Source organism: Lepus europaeus, chromosome 5, assembly GCF_033115175.1.
Source record: "Lepus europaeus isolate LE1 chromosome 5, mLepTim1.pri, whole genome shotgun sequence".
Classification (NCBI taxonomy): Eukaryota; Metazoa; Chordata; class Mammalia; order Lagomorpha; family Leporidae; genus Lepus; species Lepus europaeus.
In genome coordinates, this window is record NC_084831.1 from 60048851 (window position 1) to 60067094 (window position 18244).

The window sequence follows — 18244 nt, forward strand, 5'->3', positions numbered from 1 at the left end:
AGGCTGGCTTCCATGAATTCACCTCTGGGTCAATATAGTTAGTGGCCAGCCAATAATTCACCAGAAGTTTTGTTTAAACACCTTTTGTCCTGAAGCTTCCAACCTTTAAATCATCCGTGTGCAGAGAAGTGTGTAAATCAGGGCTCAAACTGAGAAACAGAACCAGCAAGAAATAAATGTTCAGAGGTTTACTGCAAGGAAACGGCGTGAGTCATTGTGGGGCTGGTAGATACACCAAAATCCTAGGCTAGGGAATCAGAAAAAGCAGGCTGGAAATCTAGGGCATGGGCTGCAGACACTGTCCCTGTCCACAGGGAGCGTGTCTTCGTGAGGGAAGCCTCCGTTCTACCCTTACAGCCTTTCACCTGACTGAGTCAGGCCCACCCAGGTTATCGAGAACAATCTTCCTCATTTAAAATGAACTGATTATGGTTTGATCATACCTATAAAATACTTTCACAGCAACACCTAGATTAGCGTTTGATTGTATAACATAAATGTAGGCTTGCTGCATTGTCACAGTGACATCACAAAAAGCCAGTGAAGGGTTTGTGCAAGGCGAAGATGTGATTTTGCTTGTTTTAGAGGAAGAAACGTTTTGTGGCCGTTTGGAAGCAGAAGGAGCTGGAGGCTCATAAAACAGTAAATTAAAGAGTGGTTGGGCCCCAGTTAGCACAACAGCATTGAATTTGAATAGAAGGAGGTGGACTACCATAAGCATTTTGAAAGTAAGATAGTTATAAAATGCTTATGCTTAAGTTTAGGTTTGGGTTACTAAAACAATGTTATCAACATACCTAGTGAGATTAACACTTGGTCCAATTTTATTTAGTACTGTGTCTGCTGATTGTGTTAATCTCATGGAGTTTCCATTTTCTTTTTCTTTTTTTTTTTTTTTTTTTTGAGACAGGCAGAGTGGATAGTGAGAAAGAGAGACAGAGAGAAAGGTCTTCCTTTTTGCCGTTGGTTCACCCTCCAATGGCCGCTGCAGCCGGCGCATCGTGCTGATCCGAAGCCAGGAGCCAGGTGCTCCTCCTGGTCTCCCATGGGGTGCAGGGCCCAAGCACTTGGGCCATCCTCCACTGCCTTCCCGGGCCATAGCAGAGAGCTGGCCTGGAAGAGGGGCAACCGGGATAGAATCCGGCGCCCCGACTGGGATGGCGCCGCAAGGTGGAGGATTAGCCTGTTAAGCCACGGCGCCGGCCTTCCATTTTCTTATCTATGCCCTTTTTTCTTTTTTTTTAAAAAGGTTCATTTATTTATTATTTATTTAAAAGGCAGAGTTACAGAGAGACAGAGGCAGAGAGAGAGAGAGAGAGAGGTCTTCCATCTGCTGGTTCACTCTAAGTGGCTGCATTGGCCAGAGCTGTGCTGATCCAAAGCCAGGAGCCAGGAGCTTCTTCTGGGTCTCCTACATGGGTGCATGGGCCCAAGGACTTGGGCCATCTTCTACTGCTTTTCCAGGTCATAGCAGAGAGCTGGACAGGAAGTGAAGCAGCCGGGACTCGAACTGGCACCCATTTGGGATGGCGGCACTGCAGGTGGCGGCTTTACCTGCTATGCCACAGCACCGGCACCTATGCCTTTTTTTTTCATGTCAAGGACCCTTTTTCCAAGATCAGGCTTGTTCCTATGCTGAATGCCATGGTTGTGTGGTTTGCCTTCCCTCAATCCTCCCATATAACTGGTATTTCCTGCAGAAAATAAAGATCACAGAAAGCTAGGATTATTAGTCAAGAGGACAAACAGGTCTCATTTCCTTAGGAGTCTGCAGAAACATGCCTGTGGGAAGGTGACTCTGGTGGGCTGATGAACAGGTGCACGAGCCTAGAAAGAAGGTGGAAGGACACACAGAAGCCATGCAAGAGGGGTGAGTGGCTTAGGATGGATTGGTTTACATTTATCAGTGGAGCTCTACTCTTGGCAGAATGCAGGAGTCGAAGATAATTTTGTTTCCTTGTCCTTGCTTCTAGAGCCTGCTGTGGTCTCCACATAAGCATATAGTCCCAGACAAATCATTCGCAGGGCTTGCGTTTGAGTTCTCCTGTTTCTTCTTTATGCGGCCCCAGGACATGGCAATCCTGAACTTCAGAACAGGTCTATCCTCAAAGCAAAACCTCAAACCACTGATGGCCTTGGGCTGCCTGGTTTCACGAAGGCAGTATGCACGGAAGAGGAGCCTGGACAGACAGATGCTCTTGATTATTCACTGTCCTTCGGAGCAAATCGCTCTGTAGAGCTCTTGGTGCTAATAAGCAGAACTGGGAAAATGCTAAGGACTCTCTTTGCCCCCTCAAAGTCTGGGCTAAGAGACACTTCAACAGATAAAGCCTCTGTTTGCCTGAGCCCTCCCGTTGGGGGCCCCTCATGGAATCTCTTCGGCCTTCCCAGGACACACACACCCCTTCTTTAGCCTCACATTTCCCAAACCAAATATAGACAAGAAGGGGAAAGCTGAAACCACGGCATTCAAATTCCAGGGTTTGTTTTTTAAAATAATTGTCCCTATCACATTGGAAGCTCTGGCCGAGCCTCGTGCCTGTGTCTTGCATGGCCTTCATCCAACTCAGTGCTCCGTGTTCTGTAGAGGTGGAGTTGGGGTGATGCGGGGGCTGGCCTTGATCTCTCTCTGGACGCTGCCTTTCCCAAGCCCCTTCTGAACCATGTAACTAAATCTGTTTGCTTGTATGAGTGGAGAAATTGCGTTTCATAAATCAGCATGCAGTTCACATGGCTCTAACCTCCGATAAACTGCCTGACAGCCTCGCGGTAACAAATCATTGCTTGTTGCTATGCTGCTCCTTAGAGACCTGAGCAAAAGATTCCATGATGCAATAACAGCCAGTCACATGTCCTGGGGGCAGCCGGAGCCACAGCTTTCACCTTACAGCGCCTTGGCACAGGTGGGAGCCATCCCTTTAGGAGGATCCCCCTACTCACCATTAAACCCAGCTCAGCTCTCTTCTGTGAAGCCCTCCCCGGCCCTCCAGCACAGCTCCTCCAGCAAAAACATCACGAATCATTCCCTTCCACGGCTCTAGAAGCATCTTTTGTGCCCATCATTCCAGTGTGATGGTTTTTATTCCTTATCGCACAGTGAACTGCAGGCAGTGGGGAGCCAGGGACTGTTTCTGAGCAAAAGAGAAACCCAGCCATCCTTGTGCATCTATCGGAAGGTTCTGCTGGTAATGGAGGGTAGGATAGTTGGGAGCAAACCTAGAGGCTAGGTCACCTGATAAGTGGTTCTTTCAACATGAGAGATAGAGAGGTAGGATCTAAACAGGGGCAGTCAGAATAGAGAATACACTAAGCCCCCCCATCCCCATCTGCAGCTTCAATTTCAGTTTCAGGTTACTGTTGTTGACCCCAACTGGAAAAACATCTAGAAACAATTCTTAAGTTTGAAGTTGCATACCACTATTAGTATTGTGATGAAATTCTATACCATCCCGCTCCATCCTGCCTAGGTCACAAATTGTTCCTTTGTTCTAATATGCTCCCTGCCTATTAGTCACTGAGCAGCCTTGTTGGTTTCAGATCGACTGTCACAGTATCACAGTGAGCTGGCAGTTCCAGTATGCTCAAGAGATGCCATGGGCGCATCCTTTAAGTGAGAAGAAATCACATGCATGATAGCCCCATAGTACGAACTAGCCATGGAATTATAAAATAGGACAAAGAAGTTCTTATTTGTTTTATTGTCCCATTTCAAAGTTACAGCCATAGCACTTGACAAGTGCTTAATTCAAATGGGAATGCCATTAAATTTGGGGGTTTGTTGCCACCCGTGGTTTCAGGCATCTACAGAGGTCTAGGGACATACCTTCAGTGATAAGGTATTTCCACTCTATTTCCTTGTAGTCTAATGTGTTTGGTAGTTTCTTTTTAACTTGAAAAATGTGGCTCAGGTCTCTTGATCAGTGAAACAGGGAAGGATGGACGCATGCAGATTAAATAGTATCAGCACCTTGCCTGAAGCCTGGCACATAGTAGATGCTGCACAATGCTTTGTGTTTGTCCTTCCTCCCCCCTGCAGCAGCCACAGGTCTTGGCCTTCACCGCTCTCCTGGAGGAGGAGTGATGGGCAGCAAACCAAGGCTGCAAACTCATCCATCATGACGAAAAAGGCTGCCCTACCTTGTCGGAGGCCGATGGCGGGATGGCCCGATAGCTCTTGCCACGCAGTGGTATGATACATCTACTCATCTCATCACCACGGACAGCAAGAGGCCACACTTCTAACACGATGAACATTGTTAAAATGCACAGGGCAGGACGCTCTTTAAGAGCCAAGATGCATGAGGGCCTACTCACAGCGAGTACAAGATTGATTACCAGCATGAACGTCAGATGTGCGTCACGCTGTGCCCTCCCTCATGCAGAGGGCAGAGGAGGGCCGAGCACTGCCAAGGGCATCGGGTCCAGCTTTCTCCTTAAGCCCCCGCTTATTTCCTCTGTTCGTGGCTGCTCTAAGCCAGGATGGGCCCAAATAAAGTCACTGATCTTCAGCAATTTGTTTATGCTCCCAGAATCTTTGCTTTTAAACTTTACATCCTGGAAATCACCGCCCCTGGCCCACACGGTTTTCATTAGGATGGAGGTGGGAGAAATAGAGCGAAGCCTTGGTGTATGTGTCTACCCTAAGGCCTTGGGCTGGCTACAAAGGGTTCTTTTTAAAAACGCTGTCCTGGACTCATGGCTTGACCCTTGAAACAGTTTCCCACTGCCCTTACAAAAGTCTGCTATCTTCAGCATGACGTATGGGTTTGACATGCTCTGACCCCACTAGGATGCCAACCTCACCTTGAACCAGGCCTTCCCTGGCTCCAGATGCACTGGCCTTCTTTTTTAGTCACCTAAAAATGCCATGATTTTCCCAAGCGAGGGCTTTGCCAGTTTGGTGCCCTGCCTGAAACATCTTCGCTTGCACAGTGCTCAACTCGTTTTTAGGATGCAGCTTAAATTGACTTTAGTCATTCAAATCAGAAATATGTATGAAGTGCCTACCATCTGCCAGGCCTGTTCTAGATGCTACGTACAGTAGTAACAAGAAGGCAAAGCCTCCTACCCCCATGAATCTCATATTCTAGCACTGGAGAGGCAGAGCGTGAACAGGCGATCCATGAATGAACAAGATATTTTCCTATAGTGCTGGGTACTCAGAAGGTAGTGAAAGGATAGTGGGATAGGTGCTCTGGAGAGGGACAGAAGAGGGCAACCTGCATTAGATTGAATCACCTCTTAGCAGCATGTGCTGTTATCTGAATGATAACAAAGGATACTCCAGAGAGAGCTGCAGATGCAAAGGCCCTGGTGCAGGCATGAGCTGTGTAAAGTCAAGGGGAAAAAGAACAGGGTTCCTAGGACACAGAGCTGGATATAAGAGAAGTATTAGATAAAAAAAATGTGGGCATGGGGCTGGCGTTATGTCGTAGTGGGAAAAACTGCTGCCTGTGATGCCAGCATTTCAAATGGGTGCTAGTTCAAGTCCTGGTTGCTCTACTTCCAATACAGCTCCCTGCTAACGCACTTGAGAAATCAGTGGAAGATGGCCCAAGTATTTGGGCCCCTGCCATACATGTGGGAGACCTGGGTGAAGCTTCTGGTGCCTGGCTTCTGTCTGGCCCAGCCCTGGTCATGGTAGCCATTTGCCAAGTGAACCAGCAGATGGAAGACACCTTTCTCTCTCTCTCTCTTTCTCTGTCTCTCTCTGTCTGTCTCTCCCTTTCCCTGTGTAACTCTGACTTTCAAATAAATAAATAAATCTTTTAAAAAAAGAGAAAATGTGGTCAGGGCAGATCATCTAGGGCTTTCCAGGTCGTGGATAAAGAGGTCAGATTTTGAGTGTAAATGGAAACCACTGAAATATTTTAATTTATCTTTTTAAAAATTACCCTGGATGCTTTGTGGACACTGTTGGGGAGACATGACAGGGAAAGCATGGCAGCAGAGTCTTCGGATTCTGTGGGAGGCAAGGAGTGGGGGGAGATCAGTGGCTCAGACAGGGTAGAGTCAGTGCGACTGAGCAGAAGCTGCGTAATTTTGGAGCTGGGCCTCAGGAACTTACTCACAGTGGAGGTGAAAAATGAGAAGAGGTGATAGGAAAAGCGAAGGTGTCGGTGTCTGCCAAGTTCAATTACTTTCCGGTGGTAGGCTCCCTGATCTGCAGCTCTGGTGAGAGGGGGATATTGGTTGTTCCCAGGGCAACCAACATGCTGACACTAACACTCTGAGCATTTATCATGTGTCATTATTTGTTCAAAATAGTTCCTGTGCTAGAACTGAGGGGAAGAAGCCACCTGTCTTGTTTAGCCCTGTTTCCCTAGTGTTTTTCACAGTGCCTGGCATAGAATTATAACGATATTATAATACTCACAGATATGATATAATTACTATTATGTAACAACAAACCATACTTGAAGAGTAGTTTTCCTGTGCCAGATACTCTTCGGAATACTGCACATATGCTAACTAATTAGATTTTCACAATACCCTGAGATGGAGACCATTATCTTATTTGATAGATATGCACAGAGAGAGTAAGTAAACTCGCCCAAGGTCACACACCTAGCTAAAGGTAAATAGTAAATAAAGTTATTTTTACAAATGAGGTAATTGCTTGTGATCCCATTTTAGGTTTGAGGAAAGTGAGGTGGGGATGTGACTGGGGTGTCAACATAGGGGTGTATTGTGGGCACAACTGTCTGGAAGGAAGTGAAAAAGGCTCTGTTATTGCGGCAACGAAGCTGAGGGCACTCACCTTGTGGCCAGCTGACTTGACCTGTGAAGCCCATGGCTGCCTCTTACTAGCTGTGTGTGCGAGATCCTGCACAAAGAATTTAAACCTCTCCGTGCCTCCATTCTCTCATCTGTCATTTGTGCCACTGTTAGTGATACCTGCCCCTGTGACAAATGGCTGGGATATTATTGGTAGAGCACCTGGAATAGGTATAGAAGCTATGAAAGGAAACTGTAGTTTGCCTATAGAAAATGACAAGGAGAGAGGGTCTCTGCCCTCCACATCTTCCCCAAGGGGCGTTCATGCTGGATTAAGATGGTAGAGTCAAAGAATCAAAGAATCAGTAACCTAATTTACCCCCTCCTACTCATCATCTCCATCCACAAACTGGGGCATGCTCCAAGGATACATAGAGTGAGATAGGACAAAATCCTGGGGAGTCTCGGGAGAAATGTGACACCTTCTGTATGTTAGGGGTTCTATGAAACTGAGATTTAAGATTTTCAGAGCTAGAAAACCCGGCATCGTTTGTGATGGAGAGAAACACCTTCTCAATCACGTCTTAAGACATCCTCTCAATTTTCTGTGATTTGAGGACCAAAGAGAACAGGAAATATGAGCTGTTCAGTTACTTTCTAATTTTATCCTTGCACCAATCAAAAAAGTAAGCCTAGGCAACTGTGATGTTCTTTTCCTTTTATTTCTTGTTCCAGACCTCTGGCAGAGCTGATAATGAAAAGCAAGGTAGTCCTATCACAGCCTATCAGTAGACAGAAAAGGGATTAAAAACTCAGGGTAATCAGGACTAAAACTCTCATGGTTACCTATTTTGAACCTGACTTCACAAGAATGTGTCTGGAAAGCCAGTCCTGCCATTGCTTTTGAGAACCTTCTCTGAGTTGCAATCTTTCCTGTCAGGCCAGGCACTCAATGACGTCAGCCTGGTTTCTACTCCCACTGCCTAAATGGTTACTTAGCCAATTCCCGCTCCACCGAGCAAATCTGGCTTCAAGAAAGAGCTGTGCCGATCTGACACATAATCCTAGTCAAAATATTTGAAATCCAATTTGAGGCTGTGGTCTGGCCTGATCCACACCATTCAGGGCTAAACACTCAGAAACTGACGCAAAATATGCGATCCACAGCAGAACTTTTGCCCAGGGCTGATGGATATGCAAATGATTGTAATCTTTCCAGAAAGTGGTTTGAAAATACAGATCAAGAACTTTAAAAATGCTCATGCTCTTTTACCTAGTCATTTCACTCTTAGGAACTGAACCTAAGAGGAGATGTTCCGAGACAAGGCTAAGGCTGACGTAAGGTTGTTGCCTGAAGCACTACTTACTTACAACTACAGAGAACAAAATAAGGAGGGAAAAAAAAATCTGACAATGTTCAAATTGCTCATATAAAATTTCAATCAACCCAATAGTGACTTGCTTAACAAAATGTTGAATGACGTGGGAAAAACATTCCTGACATGAACAAAGAAGAGAGAAGTGGGGAAATCCAGAATCCCAAACTATATGCCTGTGATTCCAATTTTGCCTGTCAGTTTTTTTTTTTAATCTCTAAAGCTACCCAGGGAATATATACCTAGAAAACTGAATATAAATATGGTAACAGTAATTGTCTTGGTGTATTGGCTTTGTGGGTATTTTTCATCTTTATGCTTTTTAATATTTTAACCAAATTTCCCATAGTGAAATGTGCTACTTTTTAATAAGAAAGAGATTATCCTATGCAGAGACAAGCCAACCCTCACCTCCTCCTGGAGCTGAAAAGTCTAACCATATATTCTCCCTGCCTGCACTCTCCCTCTCCTGCCATGCTTCTGCTAGACTGTCTTCCACACTGGTTTTTCTAAACCATTCTTGGTATCACGTCACCCCTTGCCTTAAGGACCCTCAGGCTCTTCGGTGCACATAGAATCAGTCATGGCTAAAGTCCCTCACCTGGCTTTCCAGGCCCTTGGCACTCTCACCCCATACATTTCTTAGTAATTTTCCTCAGAAATTCTTATTCAGCAGACATTAATGAAGCAGCAAGTGTATGCAAAGCTGGCTCTATACTTTCCTCTTCATCTTCCAGTACTCTTCACGTAGTGCCCCTGCCCGAGACCAGTCTCATACACCTGCACCTTCAAGTCTCCCTTGGCACTCTCTTGCTTGGACCCATTGTGGGAGACCCAGGGCACAAGCATCTGTCGCTTGGCTGCCCAACTGGAGCACATGCTCTTTGGACTTGGGCAACTGCCTTTACTCCTTGTTGCTTCAGCTTTCCCATCTGAAGAGTAAAAATTATAGTAACAATATATGCTATGTACATTTGTTGGGAAGATCAAAAGTGCTATCATGCATACAATGCCTACAACAATGGCACAATGAAAGAGCTCAAAAAACATTCCTTGTTAATAAACTATAAAGTCCTACAAGCTAGGACCCTAGTTTCCCTCCACTTTCCAACTCCCACAAGACCTAGCTTCTTGCTTTGTCTCAATGAATGTGGAGTGAACGTGTGAATGAATGACAGCTGCTGTAGACAGAATGTTTGTGCCCTGCCCACAAAATGCGTGTTGAAACCTAAGCCCAGTGTGATGATATGTACAGGTGAGGCCTTTGGGAAGTGTTTTGGTCATGACAATGGAGGCTTCATGTGTGTTGCCTTAAAAGAGGGTACCCGGAGAGCTCCCTAATACTTTCTACCATGTGAGGACATGGTGAAGGGAAAGCCATCTGTGAGCCCAGCCCTCCTGAGCTGTGAATCAGCCAGCATCTTGATGTTGATCTTCTCAGCCTCCAGAGACAGAACTTTCTGAGGTTTACAAGCCACCCAGCCTATGGTATTTTGTGACAGAAGCGCAAAAGGACATAGACAACAGTTGCCTGTGTCTTTACTGGGCATACCCCTGCCCCTTCTGGTTACTCTGGGACTGTATACCGTATCCATATCCCTGATGACCCAACTTGTCAACAGCAGCGCTAACCATTGTGATTAGGAGAAGCCCCTATGCTGCAGCCACACAGCTCACTGCTTCTGAATGGTGTGGCAGCAGATGCTTCATTATCTGGCTAACAGGTTCCTATGCTTTTCCCATTTTGCAGTGCTAAGTTGTAGAATAGCTACCTTCTGTTTTCCAACATTGCTGTTTTTCTTGGCCAAAAGTCTGAGGAAAATTGCATTCAGTCTCTCATTTTAAGCCCATCCATTGCACTATCCCAAATGACTATCACTAAATGGGAATAGCCTACAGGGAGATCACCTTTGAAGTTTATTTGAAAGTTACAGAAAAATAAGTAAACAAAGGCAAGACATAATCAATTTATTTAAGTGACCTTTATGTACCCAGTACCGTGATAACTTTTTATGCATTTATTTTGTTAAAAAGTGTTCAAGGTGCTTAGAGACTGTGGCTACAAGTCAAATCTGTCTGTCTTTGTAAGCCTTGGCGTGAGTTTCCCCAAGCCACTCTATTCCTTGCCCAGATACCTCTCCTGTTCTCTCTGACTCATCTGTCAACTGCCTACTAGAAAACTGTTCACATGTGTAAGTGGGTTAATTATTTCCTATCCCCAACATGTTATTCCTCCTGGATCTCCACCATCCATCTAGCTGTCCATCTCAGAAATCAGTGAGCCAGCTGCTCACCTGCCTATGCCTTTGCGTGGCACTCATCATAGGATCCTTCTGTGTCTACCTACTTCATGTCCCCCAGTTTTCCCTTTGCTGTCCAGATCTGCTGGCACTCCCTCAGTTCAGGCCACTTTCATGTGTCATCTGCTTCATGGTAACAATCTCTTAATTGGTCCCCCATCTCAAACCCCTTCTAGCCCCTCTAATATATTACCTTCGTTAAAGTTCTTTCTAAAATGAAGTAAAGACCACTTTCTTGTTGTTGTTGTTGTTGTTTTTTTTTTTTTACAGGCAGAGTGGACGGTGAGAGAGAGAGACAGAGAGAAAGGTCTTCCTTTGCCGTTGGTTCACCCTCCAATGGCTGCTGCGGCTGGCACGCTGCGGCCAATGCACCACGCTGATCCGATGGCAGGAGCCAGGTGCTTCTCCTGGTCTCCCATGGGGTGCAGGGCCCAAGCACTTGGGCCATCCTCCACTGCACTCCCGGGCCATAGCAGAGAGCTGGCCTGGAAGAGGGGCAACCGGGACAGAATCCGGCACCCCGACCGGGACTAGAATCTGGTGTGCCGGCGCTGCAAGGTGGAGGATTAGCCTATTGAGCCGCAGTGCCGGCCCACTTTCTTGGTTTTAAGCTCTCAGTGGCTTTTCCTCAACTCCATATGATGTCACTTGGTTCCTACTTCTCTCTCAAGCCTCTTCTTTCCTGCCCATCAGTAGCTATACTATAGGTTTTGAACTTTATGCTCTACACAAGAGTCTCAAAGTGCTGTGGGAGGACTAATGGGGTTCCCAAGAACCTGTGAAAAGGCCTGAGGTCAAAATATTGTTTCTGATACTAACACATTGTTTGCTTTATCCACTTTCACTTTCTCATTGGTGTTTTCCCACAGTGCTGCTGTCCCAAGGCTGCATGTTGTGTGGTATTGCAACAGACTGAATGCAAAGAGAGCTTTGAGAACCCAGCTGTCTGCTATTAAGCCAGATATTAAAGAGATTTGCCGACATGTAAATCTATGCCAGATTCTCACTGTATTTTTTTTTTGGTTTTGGAAAATGTATTTATTTTTCATAAAAGACAGTTACATTAGCACATAGCAGGTGTATTATTTTTAAAATAAATATATACCTTTAAAGTTGTATAATTTAAAATTTTAATTTGGTAAGTAGTAATAGATGTATCCCCAGGTAAAGGGAATATTTTTGCAATCCTCAATTATTTTAACACCGTGAAGAGGTTCCAAGACCAAAACATTTCAGGACTGCTTGAGCCATATAGAACCATCCAGAGTGCCCCAAGTGTATTTTCTTTCTCCCTCCATCCTTTCAGTTTCTTTTTGACCACTCCTTTTGATAGGGGTACTTTCCAAATCACCAGTACTTCCTTCATGCCTTAGTGGCTTCATTCTCATGCCTGTTTCAGTACACAGCCTGAGTCATCACTCAGGGAAGGTCTTTTGAGCTCCCCAGAGCAGCTGCTGGGCAAACTTTCCCTGAAGTCTTCTCTCGCTCTTTTTTAATAGGTTCAGTATAGTTCATAGATACAATTCTAAGAATCTAAAGACATTCTCCTTCTAAGTCCTCTTGAGCTAAGCCTAGTAATCATTGCTTTGCCTGCATATTCATTTCCTCTGAGTTAGGTTTGGCCAGGGACAGGGAGGGCAGGGAGGAGGCAAGACATAATGAGCTCCAGTCTAGTGCCGATGGACGTTCAGCCACTCAGTCACACAATTGTGAGTGACATAGTTGATCTGAACCTTTTCTCCTCCCATTCTGGCCATGGTTCTCGCACCTCAGTGCTGAGATGCGCTGGTACATGTTCAATGACCCACTCTCCAGGGGGACCTGATTTATGGTGTTTGGCCACACACCATAGTTCGAGGTACTTACACTTCCATAGGTCAGTACCTCTATGATGTCCACTCCCAGTCTACCTACATGACAGTACTGGCACAGCAGGGAAGGGATGGACAGTAGCATTCATGACTAAGAATTTCCACCAGACATGTATAATCCATGTAAAAATCATAAGAGCCTGGGGAACAGTGAACAGTGGGAAAATAGGAATTACAACAATGAATTCTGAGTACTCGGAATTTGAGCATACTTGTTTTAAATGTAATTTCTTTAATTATAAATTTATCTAACCTAACTGTATAATGACTGTGTTTAGCAAACAGCTCACAGATTTCCTGAGCATTTAACAACTGGCTCTTTGACCTTAGAACTAACTGTCCAGGCTTTGGCTGCTGCAGGGGCTCCAGGCCCCCTCCAAACTAATGAACGTTCTTCTTAGACCCAGGCAGTTATATTTGCACCAAGCCCCTCAGGTTCATCACACATGGAGAGTCATTTGTTCATTATTTATTTCATTTAATTATTCAACCCACATTTATTAAAGGCTTACATTGTGCCTTCACTGACACTGTTTTGAGGTGCTGGGATAACAGTGAATGATACAAACCAACAATCTCTGCTCTCAAGGAGAGGAAGTACTGCATAAACAAAGAAGCAAAAAATAGAAACTTGTAGACAGCAATAATTTTTTTTTTTTTTGACAGGCAGAGTGGATAGTGAGAGAGAGAGACAGAGAGAAAGGTCTTCCTTTTAACTGTTGGTTCACCCTCCAATGGCCACCGCGGCCGGCGCATCTCGCTGATCCGAAGCTAGGAGCCAGGTGCCTCTCCTGGTCTCCCATGCGGGTGCAGGGCCCAAGCACTTGGACCATCCTCCACTGCCTTCCCGGGCCATAGCAGAGAGCTGGCCTGGAAGAGGGGCAGCCGGGATAGAATCCGGCGCCCTGACCGGGACTAGAACCCGGTGTGCCGGCACCGCAAGGTGGAGGAATAGCCTGTTAAGCCACGGCGCCGGCCAACAGCAATAATTTTTTTTAAAAAAAAGATTATTTATTTATTTATTTGACAGGGTTACAGAGAAAGATCAAGAGACACACACAGACAGTGACATCTTCAACTCACTGGTTCACTCCTCAGAGGCTGCAATTGCCAGGGCTGAGCCAGGCCGAAGCCAGGAGCTTCTTCCAGGTCTCCCATGTAGGTGTAGGGGCCCAAACACTTGAGCTATCTTGCACTGTTTTCCCAGTGCATTAGCAGGGAGCTGGATCAGAAGTGGAGCAGTCAGGACACAAACCAGTGCCCACATGGGGTGCTGGCATTGCAGGCAGTGGCTTTATCTCATACACCACAAAATGCTGGCCCCAGCGGTAACTCTTTGAAAAAAAGATCTGGTGAGGGTCAGAGAGTGACTTGGGTGTGGCAGCTGGTCAAAGGGCTGGGACAAGAGCAAGCTGGATGGGTGTAAGGAACAGCAGGAAGGGCAGGGTGGGTGGAGCAGATAAGGAGAGTGAGTGAAAAAAAGTGAGATCCAGGGGAGGGCAGGGCTGACCAATGGGCTTCAAGGTTGGAGGGTGAGGCAGAGAGGCTCTGCTGTTTGCCACGGATCCCATCCCAGGACGCGCATCAGCCCTTTCCACATAGCCAGAGTCAATTCTCCTTCATCGTAAGTCCCCACCACTACTCTACGTTTCCAGCAGCCTGCAAGCTCCTTTACAGAAGGCATGCTCTCTGTTTCCCAGGGCTTGGTTCAGAGTTTAATGTGCCATGTAAACTTTGTGAATTGTGCTGGAGCAGAAATGATAGCAACACGCCAGAACTGATCGGCTCGGCTCTGATCAGCACAAACCCCTGGGCTTGGAGGGTGTTAGTGCTAAGAACATGGGCTTTGGCGTCAGATTGGCTTGGGTTTGGTCTGGCTTTTGGACAAGTAAGTTATTTTATACTTTTCAGTTGTCTTCTCTGTAGAAGTGCTATTATCCACTTCTGAGATGGTTGTAAGAATTGCATACAATCATGGTTTTGTCCCATGCTTAGCAAAGTGGCCTCTCTTGATCCTTCATCCTGTGTTATTTTTCTTCATGACAGTTAGCATTGCCTGATGTCATATTATACTTGTGTATTTGTTTATTATTATATTTCCTCCCCCATCTCCTATTGAATGTTCCATGAGAGCAATGATTCAGTCTGTTGCATTCATCTCTGTAGCCCCAGTACCAGAGCAGTCCCTAGTACCCAATAAGCCCCAATAAATGTTGGATGGGTTGATGGATGGTTGGAGAGCTTCACACTGATTGGTGATTATTAAAAACTTCATGTTTTTTCTTTTTATTTATTTATTTTTTTGACAGGCAGAGTGGATAGTGAGAGAGAGACAGAGAGAAAGGTCTTCCCTTGCCGTTGGTTCACCCTCCAGATGGCTGATACGGCTGGTGCGCTGGGCCGATCCAAAGCCAGGAGCCAGGTGCTTCTCCTGGTCTCCCATGCGGGTTCAGGCTCCAAGCACTTGGTCCATCCTCCACTGCCTTCCCAGGCCATAGCAGAGAGCTGGCCTGGAAGAGGGGCAACCGGGATAGAATCCGGCGCCCCGACCGGGACTAGAACCCGGTGTGCCGGCGCTGCAAGGTGGAGGAATAGCCTGTTAAGCCACGGCGCCAGCTAAAAAAACTTCATGTTTTTTCAAACACATCCCCCTGGATTAGGGGCCTCATGGGTGTCTCACTTGTCCTCCAGGTTCTAGAACATTCTTCCTCCTCCCGCAATGTGGCACATGCCACATGCCACACATTCCTGGCCTGTCCTCATGTGGCAGTTCCAAGTCCTCTCCTGCTGCACGCTGGAAATGTAAGGAGGCTCCTTGGAAACTTTTCTTTCTGATTCTGCCAGGAAATTGTTTGGTCTATTACTGTGATCTAAAGCCCCAGGAAGCCTTTCTGCTTCAGACTTAACAAAGTCAACCACAGAGTGACAAGCTGCTCTGTAACAATGGGGTAATTACATTTCCAAGCATATATTTAGCTCTTATTTTGCATCTGCACAGCAAAGTCAGTTGATTATTCTGACTTAAGCACAAAATGTTACCTGCAGATTTGTCTGATTTGTGCTCTCCCTTGGCAGATGATGAACTGGGAAGCAAAGAGATCAGAGATTTTGGAATTGGACAAAAGGTCTGCCCTTCAGCAGCTCTGTGCCCTGAGAAAATGCTTAACCTTAATGAGCCTGAATTTCTTCTATGAAATGTGGCTTCATATAATAACACAAGTTTATTAAGCACCTACTATGTTCTGCTCATAGTACTAGTCATTAGGAATATACTAGCTAGCATAAGTCGCATGTGACGTCATTGTCATGAATCTTATGCTCTAGCTGGTTGGAAAACCATTAAACAAATAATTCTGAATAGAAGAAGCAAAGGGTGTAATGGGAACTTAAAATGGGGCCATGCCATAGTCTAGACAATCAAGGAAGGATGAACTGAGGCACTAAGCATTAAAATGAGTTAGGCAAGGAAATGAGTGGGCTACAAGGAAAGAGAAAAGAGGTCGGGTCTTATATTGAGCTGTGGTTTCAAAATAGAGGTCAAAGTTCTGTTTTCATAAGAGTTTGGGCAAGATGCTTGGAATTTGCCACTCAACTTTGAGGACCAGATGACAAAATGCACAAAGTTTGAGAGAAAACAATTCTTTCCACTTCTGCATGAAACTCAAGACTTCCCCAACATGTGCCATTATTGGGACAGCATGACGTAGACTTGGCTTTGGACCTTGTGATTGGAAGATTAAGCAGCTCTGGAAGAACATGACATATCCCAGGTGGAGATGTAGCTGGTTGAGCAGTTTGCACATAGATGTAACCTCAGAGGTTCTCAGAGATTCTTTTTGGGAGTAAAGGTGGTGGGTGCTCAATGACCAGGTGAGGACAAGGATGAGATCTATTAAATAATGTATTGTCTCATAAGTTTGGGACAGTTAAAGGGGTAACACGTGTTTCTGGGATAACCATAACAGAAACAAAATCTCTAGCTGCTAAACCAGTATTTGCCAATAAACTTGATATCCAGAATATGATTCTGCTAACATTTTTTATATCAGGGAAATGGAAGTATTGTACAAATGCTAACTCATATGCTATGCATAATGAAATGATAAGCAGTTACTAGTTTTTTATTGCTGTATAACAAATGATCATACATACAGCAGTGTAAACAACATGTGTTTGTTACTTCACAGTTTCTGTGGGACAGGCGTCTGGGCACAGCTCAGCTGGGTCCTCTGCTCTGGGTCTCATAAGGCTAGCATCAAGGGATTAGCCAGCTGCATTCCCATTTGGAGACTCCTCTGGGGAAGAACTGGTCTCTGAGCCATTCAAATTGCTGGAAGAACTCATCTTGTGACTGTGGGGCCTGGCTTTTTGCTGGCTGCTGGCTGTCCTCAGCTTCTAGTGGCCACCCACCGTTCCTAGCAGCTACTCCCATTCTCTGGCTATGCCAGCTTCTGAAACATGGCCAATTACGTCACCAAACCCACAAGCCGTGTCTCCAACCCCCACCTGCCCTCATGGAGTCTTATACAGTGCAACATAATCACTGGAGTGACAGCCCACTACCTTTGTTATATTCTATTGGTTAGAAGCAAATCACAGGGGAGGGAATTCTGCACCATGACCCCTAGGAGGTAGAACTCACTACGGTCCCTAGTAGGATATGTAAAACAACATTGTAATGCAGAAACTATTTTTATCCCCTATTTTACAAATAAGGAAACAGAGGTCCTTGGCCAAGGCTGTGGTCACCAAACAGGAGAGGCTGCCTGCCCGTTCTGGCAAGCTGGCCCCAGAACTCATCTCTTGACCACTGTGCTCTTCATACTCCATTGTAGAGAATCTAGCCTTGGGGCAGGTGCTGTGGTGTAGCAGGTAAAGCCACCGCCTGCAGTGCCAGCATCCCATATGGATACCAGTTGGAGTCCCGGCTGCTCCTCTTCTGATCCAGCTCTCTGCTATGGCTGGGCAAGTGTTACAAGACAGCCCAAGTGCTTGGGCCCATACACCCGCGTGGGAGACCTGGAAGAAGCTCCTGGCTCCTGGCTTCGGATCAGCTCATTTCTGGCCATTGTGGCCATCCAGGGAGTGAACCAGCAGATGGGAGACCTCTCTCTCTCTCTCTCTCTTTTTGCCCCTCCTTCTCTCTCTCAAATACATAAATAAATCTTTTAAAAAAATAGAGACTCTAGCCTTAACTTCTGCTGCCACAAACTTAGCAATTTCTTCACCCTGAATTGTTGATATCTCCTGTCTTCAAACAATAATCTTGATGATCTCCTGTCTGTGTTGCTTTGACAGCTTTAAACACACTTCACATAGCCCCATGATGTGAGAAAGATAGTTGTGTTGCCATTTTCCGGGTAAGGGAACTGATATAAGGGAGATGAATTACACAGGTACCATAGAATAGAAATAGGGCTCAACCAAGAGCTTCTAGCTCCATTCTCCGTGTCATAGTGCCATTAGGGACAGTGTTTTATGAGGGAGCACAATGTCTTTCATTCTCCCCGATCATAATGAAATTGCTGCAAAGTCACAGAATACTGAGGAATCACTCATCTTCACCAGCCTGAGGTCTCTAGCTGCTGCATTCAGGCCTTGCATAGTTGGACCCAAATAGAATTCTTCATAAACAGTTTTTAATTCATCGACAATATTTAAAAACTCTGAGATTTCCCTATAGATATCAGAAAACTGACGTAACATGGGGCCCACATTTCCCACTGAAACCGAGGATAGGCTGCGTGCTATCGCCTGGGCGTCATCTTCCCACCTGTAAGTCACCACTGTCTGGACTCCCTACTCGGCTGCTGTGGCCTTCACCTTGAGGTCTTCTCACTTTAAGGATGAAGGGCTGCATTGCACAGAAGCTTCCAGAGGCCCCAGCTGGTTAAGAATGGCAAGCTGATACCAAAAGTCAGGCGTGCCCTTCCATCAGGGCAGGGCACATGTTCACTCAGGTAGGCTTTTTCAGACCAAA